We start from the raw sequence: 10,560 nt of genomic DNA, 5'->3' as shown, positions 1-10,560 counted from the left end.
TAAAATACTAAAGGCTTCATTTCAGGTTTGAAATGAGTCAAGGCAGGGCTAGGGAAACTGTGGAATATAGAATAAATATAAATAGAGAATTTTACAAAGCTCAAGCATATCTTTTTTTTTTTTTTTTTTTTTTTTTTTGTACTAGGAATTGAACCCAGGGGCTCTTAACCACTGAGCCATATCCCCAGTCCTTTTTTTATATTTTATTTTGAGACAGGCTTCTGTTAAATTGCTTAGGGCCTTGCTAAATTGCTGAAGCTGGCTTTGAAATGGTGATCCTCCTGCCTCAGCCTCCCTAACCACCGGGATTAGAGGTATGTCCCACTGTGCCCATCTTTAAGCATTTTTTGATTATCCACTAACTCATACATCTTAAAGGATTTTTGAAGTGTCCATCGTTCTGAGACAAGCAAACTGGAATACAGAGAGGTAAAGCAAACACTCAGGCTCACCCGGGGTGTTAGTGGGAATCATGACCCCCTGCTTCTGCATGGCTTATCTTCCCACTCCTCTGTGGGAGGGAGGGTATGTGTGTATGTGTTTTCCCTAAGATCTGAGGCAAGATTGAATCAAGGGAGGTGAGGAGGAGATGGAGATGAAGTAACAGGAAATCTTAACGGCTAATCTGCCACGTTAAATGATCGCTCCTGGCATATACTGTTCTCCTTAGGATTGGACTCAGGCCCAGTTTCTCTGGCCACTTCTCTCACAGCTCTCCTCCCACTCCAAAATATGAGGGCTCAGCTATATCAAGCTGCTGAGTTGTAACTTTGCCCCTCAGCCATCTGGAAGGGCTATTTTTATTCAAGTTGTAGCCACGTCTCTCTACTTCCAAGCATCAGATGGCTACTCAGAAGCTTGAGGAACTAGGCCACCCTTCTAATTAGGATGATGACTAAAACATTTTTGAACAGGTGGAACAGGAGAAATCCCTTGAATTTATATTTTGTGACACCTTGCTTGTTGAGAAGTCACTTATCAATCTGTCTGAACTATCTGGACACCATTGAGAACAGAAAACATGCCCCAAACTAAAGATCCCTGTCACAGATGTCATAAAGTCCATCCACTAAAGACTTGGGTTTTCCCTCAAGCCTCATGATTCCTAGTTTAGACACAGTTCTAATAGGTAGGGTGTTGGGTCTCTGGTTCTTTGGAAATTGAAAGCAGAATAATTAGAGGAAAGAAGGTAACTGGTAAAGGTAAGTATATGGAAAATAATTTTCTAATAGAAGTAGGACAAAAAAATGTTGCATCTAATATGTAAACCAAAGTCAAAATATAATAGATGGGGACATTTCTTATACTATAGGAATACAGTCCTGTACTAAACTACATTAGCTTCTGTAGATATTAAAATATGTGTATATATATATATATATATATATATATATATATATATATATATATATATAATTGGGGCTCTGATTTATTTAGGAAGATGGTCCATTATCTTAAGTAATATATCATGCCTGGTCAGTGTTTAAAAGTTCAGATTCTGGACCCAAAAACTTTCACTCATACCCTGGCCCAGATGCTTATTAGCTATGTAATGTTAGGCAAGTTACTTAATATCTCTGAGCCTTATTTTCTCATTTGCAATATAGAGATGATAATATTTATCTTGTAGAGTTGTTTTGGAGATTAAATAAGTCAATATATGTAAAACCTTTAGGACAGTGCTGTGTATGTAACATCATTATTTAGTACATTTTAAGAAAAGGGAGTAGGGCTGGGATTGTAGCTCAGTGGTGGTGTGCTTGCCTCACTTGTATGAGGCACTGGGTTCAATCCTCAGCTCCACATAAAAATAAGTAAATAAAATAAAGCTATTGTGTCCATCTACAACTAAAAATATTTTTCAAAAGGGAGAGATATATTTCCAGACAAAATTATTTAAAATGCAAGGAGAAAAACTAAAGGCATTTAAAGAAATAAAATTCATTTCCCTAGAATATTCTATGCATGGACTTTAGTTAATATTAATGGCCAGAGATTAGACTCACTATGTATATACACACATGCACACACACACACACACACACACACACACACACACACACACTGGGGAAAATATACATGAAGATTTCATTTTTTAAATTATTTAAAAATAAATGATGGGGCTGGGGATGTGGCTCAAGCGGTAGTGCGCTTGCCTGGCATGCGCGTGTCCTGGGTTCAATCCTCAGCACCACATACAAATAAAGATCTTGTGTCCACCGAAAACTCAAAAATAAATATTAAAAAATTTTTTAAAAAGGGGGGGGCTGGGTTTGTGGCTCAGTGGTAGAGCTGCTCGCCTAGCATGCACGAGGCACTGGGTTTGAGTCTCAGCACCACATAAATGTAAAATAAAAGTATTGTGTCCACCTAAAAATAAATGATTTGCAGGCTGGGGTTGTGTGGCTCATTGGCAGAGTGCTTGCTTGTACATGTGAGGCACTGGGTTCGATCCTCAGTACCACATAAAAATAAACAAAATAAAGATATTGTATCCATGCATAACTAAGAAAAATTTTTTAAAAAATATTTGAAGTAATATACAGTTAGCTCCCCGTATCATAAAGTTTTGCACCTGGGGATTCAATCAACTATGGATCAAACATATTTGGGAAAAAATTGCTTTGTATTAAATATGTATAGACTCTTTCACATTATTTTCTAAAGTATGGTAACTATTTACATCATATTTATACTGCAATAGATATTATGAGTAACCCAGAAACATTTTTAAATGTGTACAGGTTAGATGCAAATGCTACAACATTTTACATGAGGGACTTGAGCATCTGTGGATTCGGGCATCCTGGAACCAGTCCTCTATGGTCATCGAGGGACAAATGTCCTTAGAAAACTTTTTCCACAAACAGGCTTCTTTAAGTCACTTTTATAAAGATCCAGTTTTGACTAATATACAAACATCAGGAGAGAATCAGAGAATCTAAGTTAGGTAAAGGTCAAGAATGGTGCCAAAATTTCTATTTATTATTATTTCAATCCTCTTGAGCCTGTGAGGTAAGCAGGTAAGCAGTATGTGTCAGATCCTCATTTTGCAGAGAAAAAATAAGTCTCAGAGGTTGAATATGAGGCTCAAGTTTAAGCAGCTAATTCTATAAGAGACTTCTGTACTTGATTCTTGATTTTCTCATTGATAAAATGGTGAGAAAAAAGTCTGTTAGGATTCAATGACGCATCTAATATGTAAGTTTCTCTTCTTTCCCTCACCTTCCTCTTGAAAAACACATTTTATCTAAAATTACCTCATTACATGTCCACACTCCTGCAGTGGTGTTTGTTTTTGTTTTTTACAAATACCAAATACACACACACATACACAACACACACACACACACACACACACACACACACACACACACACATATATATATAAAACCCAGGGCTTCACACATGCAAGGCTAGTGCTCTACCACTGAGCCACAACCACAGATCCCAGTATTTGTTTTCAATCTGGGAGCTTTGCCTTAATTTGTTTGTAGCCAAGTAGAGTACTTGCTTTTCACAAAGAAAATTACTGTGGATATATTTTTAAATATATATGACTTAACTATTGCCTAAAAGCCAGAAAGATTCTATTTCTAGAAACTCATCTACCTGTAGTACAGCAGTCCCCTTCTAATCTGTCGAAGATATGTTCTAAGATCCCTCCCTGAATGCTATATTTTCCATAACTCTATACCTATGAAAAAATTTAGTTTATAAGTTAGGCACAGTAAGAATTTAACAACAACAATAATAAAATAGAGCAAATATATAGCATGGTGTGCTATAATGAAAGAGCTTTCATCACACAGAGGCATTCAGTTTAAAACCTATTAATTGTTTGTTTCTGGAATTTTCCATTTAATATTTTCAGAGCACCATTGACCCAGCTGACTAAAACCATGGAGAGTGAAATCTTGGATAAAGGGGCACTACTGTATTCCACATAGCAAGTTACTCAGAGATGGTCTTTTTTCTCTTGACTGCCATTAGACCACTAAATAAAGATAAATTTAAAAGTTTTTTTTTTTTTTGGAAAGAAGGGTATTTCATTTCCTGCTTGCTAACATAAAAAATACAACATTTTTGGTCCTATGTTAGTATTTTATGTAATCCTGATATACACATAAGCCTCTGGCCACAGTGAATTTCTTATTCTCCTTCACATATCCCAAACCCAAACAGTTTCCTTGCCACTGCACAACCTGTTCCCTCTGCTTGGAATGCCCAGCTCCACTTTCTACCTAGCAAAGTGCCAGCTTAAATGTCACCTCCACTATGAAGTCTTTCCCGACTCCTCTAAAATGATGAGTCAAGAATAATTTTGAAATATTGCTTATTCAAATATTTTATTTTATTATCCCATTTCTGAAAAGCTTCTCCAGGCTCCTTCTATCTAAAATTCTGTTTTTCTTAAGTTCCTTGGAAGACTTCCACATCTTTCTGACTCAGTGAAAATGAGCTGACTCAATAAAAAGGTGATGAGATTCTAGAAAGAGCTAGCTGGCTGACTGGCTGGCCGGCTGGCTGGCTGGCTGGTTGATTGAAACACCAGCCAGAGAGAAGTTTGGAATATATTAGCCTTTAGTGGCTTAGTTCTCCTGCTCCATTTAAAGGAGACTTTTAAAGAAGGAAAGCAAATGAGGAAGAAAACACTTCTGAATTCTCTTATGACATTGCTTCCTGTGAATTTGCCTTTTCATGTTAGCAGCAGGAACAACAATGATGCCGGGGTCTGTAGTTCTTTGAAGGAGTGTCTGAAGTTGTTTATTTATGGGTAATAACCACCTGCGCTGCTGACCACATATTTCCAGCCCTCCCCGATCTGGGCACATGACAAGACTGTACATCTGTGGCCATCAGCACGCTCTTGTGCCAGTAGCCCTGCCAATGAGTTGTGAGCAAAAGTGACATGTGTCACTTCCAGGCTGGAACAGCCTCTGACTATCTGTGCAATGCTCAGCAGAGCTCTCTTTCCCTTTGCTGTGGTAACCAGCCACTTCCAAGAGGATCCATCATCCTGGGCCCTGGAGTGAGAAGATAGGGAGTAGAACCCTATTAATTTTTGTTGGACCTGTAGCATAAAAGAAACAATGAACTTCTCTCCCAACATATTATTGTGAAAAATGCTGAAATATATATATACACACACATACACACACACACCACATATATATATATTTGAAAAACCTGCACAAGAAACATACACATACCGATCACCTGGATTTTGCAGTTGACATTTTGCTTCTGTCATTTCTCTATCCCCTTATGCTGTATCAGTCCTTCTTTCTCTCTCTCTTTCTATTTCTCTCTCCCTCTTTCCCTCTTTCTTTCTTTTTTCTTTTCTGGTAAATTATCAAAACGCTTGGGGCTCAGTCATTGCAATAGCATGGTCTACAATATCTGGAGAATCTAGACCAGTTGCTCTTCTTTTTTTGCTGAGGAACCTACAGTGGAACTAGACTCAAATGAAAAAGCAATTGTTTTAAGTTAGTGACAAGAAATCATTTCCTGTCAGGTACAGTTAAAAGTCATAGGATGGATTAGGAGAAGAATTAACCCATCTTTTTTTCTCTGAAATTCTTAAAAATAAGATAAACTCAGAGTGAGCTAGTTTGGATGTGGCTCTATTTGGAGGTCAAGGGGTGGATTAAACTGAGAAAGAAGAGGCAAAATTAGCAGGCATTAAAGGCCTGTTGTGTGCAGAGGTTTTATATATACTACTCATTAGAGCCTCCAAACTCTCCCATAAAATATATATGATTGGGCTGGGGATGTGGCTCAAGCGGTAGCGTGCTTGCCTGGCATGCATGCGGCCGGGGTTCCATCCTCAGCACCACATACAAACAAAGATGTTGTGTCTGCCGAAAACTAAAATAAATATTAAAATTCTCTTTCTCTCTCTCTCTCTCTCTCTCTCTCTCTCTCTCTCTAAATATATATATATATATATATATATATATATATATATATATATATATATATATATATATATATATATATATATATATATATGATTGCCATTACAAAAATGAGGACAGGAAGCTCAGAGAAGTTAAGCTGCCTGCCAGAGGTCACATAGTTTGTGTGAGCAGAAGAGACAGAATGGAAACCTAAATCAGTACGATTCAAACATACTTACCCTTCTCCTCCTGAACTCTGGGCTTCTGACAACCCCAGAGGCTGACATCTCCCTTCCTCTGAGATGACCATTCCTGTGAAGGCCAAGGCCCAATAGGTAACAATGACATTAGTGACATCCTCCCTCCTTGTTTGAAGCAAAATTTGAAATGTCAAAATTATTTTCTTTTTTTTTTAATATTTATTTATTTTTAGTTATCGGCGGATACAACATCTTTGTTTGTATGTGGTGCTGAGGATCGAACCCGGGCCGCACGCATGCCAGGCGAGCGCACTACCGCTTGAGCCACATCCCCAGCCCCAAAATTATTTTCTTTTTTAACTTTTTCTATAGAGCTTAACCTTTCCCAAGAGATTTTTTTTTTTTTTTTTTTTTGAGATCAAGTCCTTGAAACAATGTTTGAATACACTCAAAGGGACAACATGAAGGAGTTTTATAAAGTGATGGAGGTATTCTGCACCCTGATAATGATGGAGATTGCATGAACCTATACGTATGTTAAAACTCATAGAGTTACACACACACACACACAGAGAGAGAGAGAGAGAGAGAGAGAGAGAAAGTTAATTTTACTGTATGCTTATTTAAACAAAGAAACATACATAAAAACACGAATGCACTAAGTGACCCACAAGGCCAGAGCTCAAGCCATCAAGTCAGGCCAACTCCAAAAAGCATGAATGATTATCCCCAGAGGAGCATACAGACTACTGAATAAGCACGCCAAGGTGTAGCTGCCGGTGTGGTTCTCTCCTCTTACCCTTAGCTGATTTGCTTTGAATATATGTATCTTGCTTTGGCTCTTAAGTAGTACTTTATTTAATCTGGAGTAATGGAGCTGGGAAGTAGGTACCATGATTTGGGAGGCAGAACCTAGAAAAAGCAGAGTCAGAGTAGTGCCTTGATCAACACTGGGTTAACTCAACTGGGCTAACCTCATTGGCCTGAGAACAGATATAAGAAATCAGAGTCTGTTGGAAAATGCAAGATTAAGAACTCACAGGAGGCTTGTCCAGAGATTAATCATAAGAATGAGGAGCCTGCATGTGAGTCCAGGTAGATCCAGTTAGCTAAGTCTAGATCCCCCAAACATCTAGGAGACTAGTGGACACCTGCTGCCTAAAATTTCTTATCTTTTGATCCAGAACCAAATCCATGTTTCCCATGATTTCTGCAAAACCTCTTGGATTAATTGTTCAAGGTTTTGTTCTGCCTAATGTGCATTCAGGATGCATTTCTGCATTGCATAGAACCTGTGAATCTTTTTGGAGCTTATCTATCTTGGGAGGGAAATTGAGCAGACTTGAAGGCAGGGGTGGAAGCCACCTGCTAAAGACAATATGAGCATTTGGCAGGGTGGGTGGGGAAAATGAGACAGAGCAGAGGGGAGGGGGCTGGGAATTAGCCCACTCTTGCTCTTGCCTGCATCTGGTGTCCCAGGAGCTGCTCTTGAGCAATGCCTCTCTAACGAGTTGGCGGCATGAACTTGTGCTTGTTCCTCCCTCAGGGAATGAGGGAAGACAGGCTTTAAAGCTGCTAAAATGCTTGGAGAACCTCCAAAGAGATGCTTGACACAAATGCAACATATTAATGAAAACAGCTTGGGCTTGGCTAAACAGTGACGATTCTAACAAAACAAGCATATGGGGATTGATGACAATCGTCTCAAAAAAGAAACAGCCCAGCCCTGTACTTTGCTTGATGCTTCTTTATAATCTTCCCGGAATTCACTGTCGTTTTATCAAACTTAGGCTGGTATCTATTTATTCTCAGGAGTGCCAAGAACAACTACCTCAAGGGATCTCTTAAGGGCATAAGAACATTCTTCAGTGAGTGCCATCTCCAGGAACAAATGCTCTTCGCCATTTTTTTTTTTCTTCAAATTACATGCTGTGCCTTCCTAGGGAAGGCGTCTCACAGCCATCAGAATTATCTGGGACGCTTGTTAAAATGTACATTCCCCTGAGCTCCACCTTTGTAGACCTGTCAAATCAAGTGAACTCTCAGAGAGTAGGTCCAAAGCATCTGCGTTTTAATGAGCACTTTAGGTGAGTCTTAACACATTAAAGTTTGGAAATCACTGCTACAGGGTTTATTCACTAAGTCCTTCAGGATGTGCACAGATTCATTCAATAAGCATTCTCCTGCCAGGTACCCTGGGGGCAGAAGATGGTAATGGAAGTGTCATGATATGTAATCAAATTGTTTATGGCTAAATATCGATGATAAAATATGGTTTAGAAAGGGATATAAAATACATGAGAGCAGAGAGGAGGAGTCTGCTAGGAATAGGAGGCAGCTTCATAGATGATATTTGAGCTGTATATTGAGGAATTAGAGGAATCTAATCAGGAGGACGAGCAAGAATGTGCATATCTCAGGCCTAGAGAAGTTCCTGTGGGGTGCTGGCATATGAAGGTGTATGATTCGTTCTGAAGGAAGGGATTCTGTGGGGCTGGAGCCTAGGAAGTTGTGGGGGAAGAAAAGAGGTGTGGGCTGAGGCCTCTGAAGAGCCTTGTATACATATTAAGCAACTTAGTTTTAGCTGTAGAGAAAGTAAAAGCTAGAGGAATTCTTTTAAGCATAAAATGACCCAGTAATATCTGGTTGTAAAGCAATCTTCCTGGTGGCTATTTGGAGGCAGGGAGATGAGTTCGAAGGCTTCTGAAGTGGTGAAGGGTGGGGAGGTTAAATGGTGACAACCGCAGAGAGGCCTGTGAGAGGGTCAGCACACTGAGAATACTGGAGAAAAGGAGGAAGCATGGAGACAGACCACAGATTGCTAGCTTAGGGTGCAGGGTAGAGGGCTGGAGGAACAACTGCCCAAGATCGGGAAGGATTCAGCAGTGGAAGTAGTAATTATAGGGTCTTGATTTAACATCTGAGCAGCCATCCTGAATGTTAACCTCCACCTTGTAAGTGGCCACCTTAAAAGTTTCGCTCTCCTGTACTTCCTCTTACTCAAACTCCCCCCACCTCCATCAGTGACCTACCCCATGGTACCATAACCCTAGCCAATCCCAGAAGGACACCATCCCTTTGCTCTTGAAAGCGCCAGGGTACCATCAACCTAAGCCAATCCATGCTATTCCCACCTGCCTCGCTCTAAACACAAGCACTGGAGCCTATCCCACAGCGCCACAGCTACAACTCCAAGCCCCTGCCCCACAAAAGCTCCACACCTAAACATCTTGGGATCTCTCTCTCCTACGGAGAGATAGCCTTTATTTGTCAGCTTTGACAAATAAACTATGTGTATCTCTGCCTGGTCTCCATCTTTCATTTCTTGCTTACCTGTCTCTTGTTCCTCGCTTTCCCTTCAGTAATGGCCAGTTAGAGCTGAGAACCTCATCCAGGGAAAGGCATTAACATCCATGTAACTCTTCCAGCTCAGAATATGAAAGCAGGCCTAACACTCGTGGACAAATCCTAGTGTCTGAGCTCAATAGCATGTTTTCCCCTGTGCCGGGAAATAGGTTTAAAGATACCTGTTAAGTGCAGAAAATCACCCCATAGTATGTAGCTTGAGTCCATTTATGTTTTTATAAGCTAAGTGCAGAAAGAAAGAGAGAGGGGAGGAAGGTTGAAACTGGGTGAACTACGTCAGAAAGGCAGGGTTACTGTTAATTAGGAAGAACCCTTGACAATTTGCTCTGAATTCTTATGCATTTTTCAATTGTTTTTAACAATGAGGTTTCTGTTTTGTTTTGTGTTGTGGTACTGGGGATTGAACTCAAGGATGCTATGCCACTGAGCTACATCTCCAGTCCTTTTTGTTTTTCATTTGGAGACAGGGTTGCTTAGGGCCTTGCTAAATTGCCGAGACTGGCCTGGAACTTGCAATCCTACTGCCTCAGCCTCCTGAGTTACTGGGATTACACGCATGCACCACCACCCTTGGTATAACAAGGAGTTTTATTGTATTGATCCATGGCTTTTACAATTTTTTGAAGTAATTTTTAGAAAGATGCTTACATATCTTCTTGGCGACCACTAGGTGGTACTAGTGGCAGGATAGACTGGATGGCCTTCAAGCTTCCTCTTGATCTGGGATACCTGCATCTGCGACCAACTTTAGACATGTGGGTTCAACTTCTAAATTTTACAGAATGAAACACATGCCTTTGTGAATTATCATTAGCACATGTCCTCAGAGCTTAGGGGTCAAGTTCCCCATAACTTTCCTTTTCTTTCCCCTTAGATATGAAATGCAGGATTTTCTATTTAATTTGTATTTTTAAAAATTACAATTAAAAAAATCTGCATCAATATAAAATTTCCCGGATTGGTTCACATATATCTAGGCTAACTCCAAACTCTCCATCTTAAAGTTATTTTCCCAAGTCATATCTTTATCAGATGCACAAACATAATTGAACTTTTTGCTGTGATGGCACCTTCACCTGAGATTCCCCAAT

The sequence above is a fragment of the Callospermophilus lateralis genome, chromosome 14, assembly GCF_048772815.1.
Source record: "Callospermophilus lateralis isolate mCalLat2 chromosome 14, mCalLat2.hap1, whole genome shotgun sequence".
In the NCBI taxonomy this organism is placed as follows: domain Eukaryota; kingdom Metazoa; phylum Chordata; class Mammalia; order Rodentia; family Sciuridae; genus Callospermophilus; species Callospermophilus lateralis.
Note: the sequence above shows the minus strand (reverse complement) of the source record.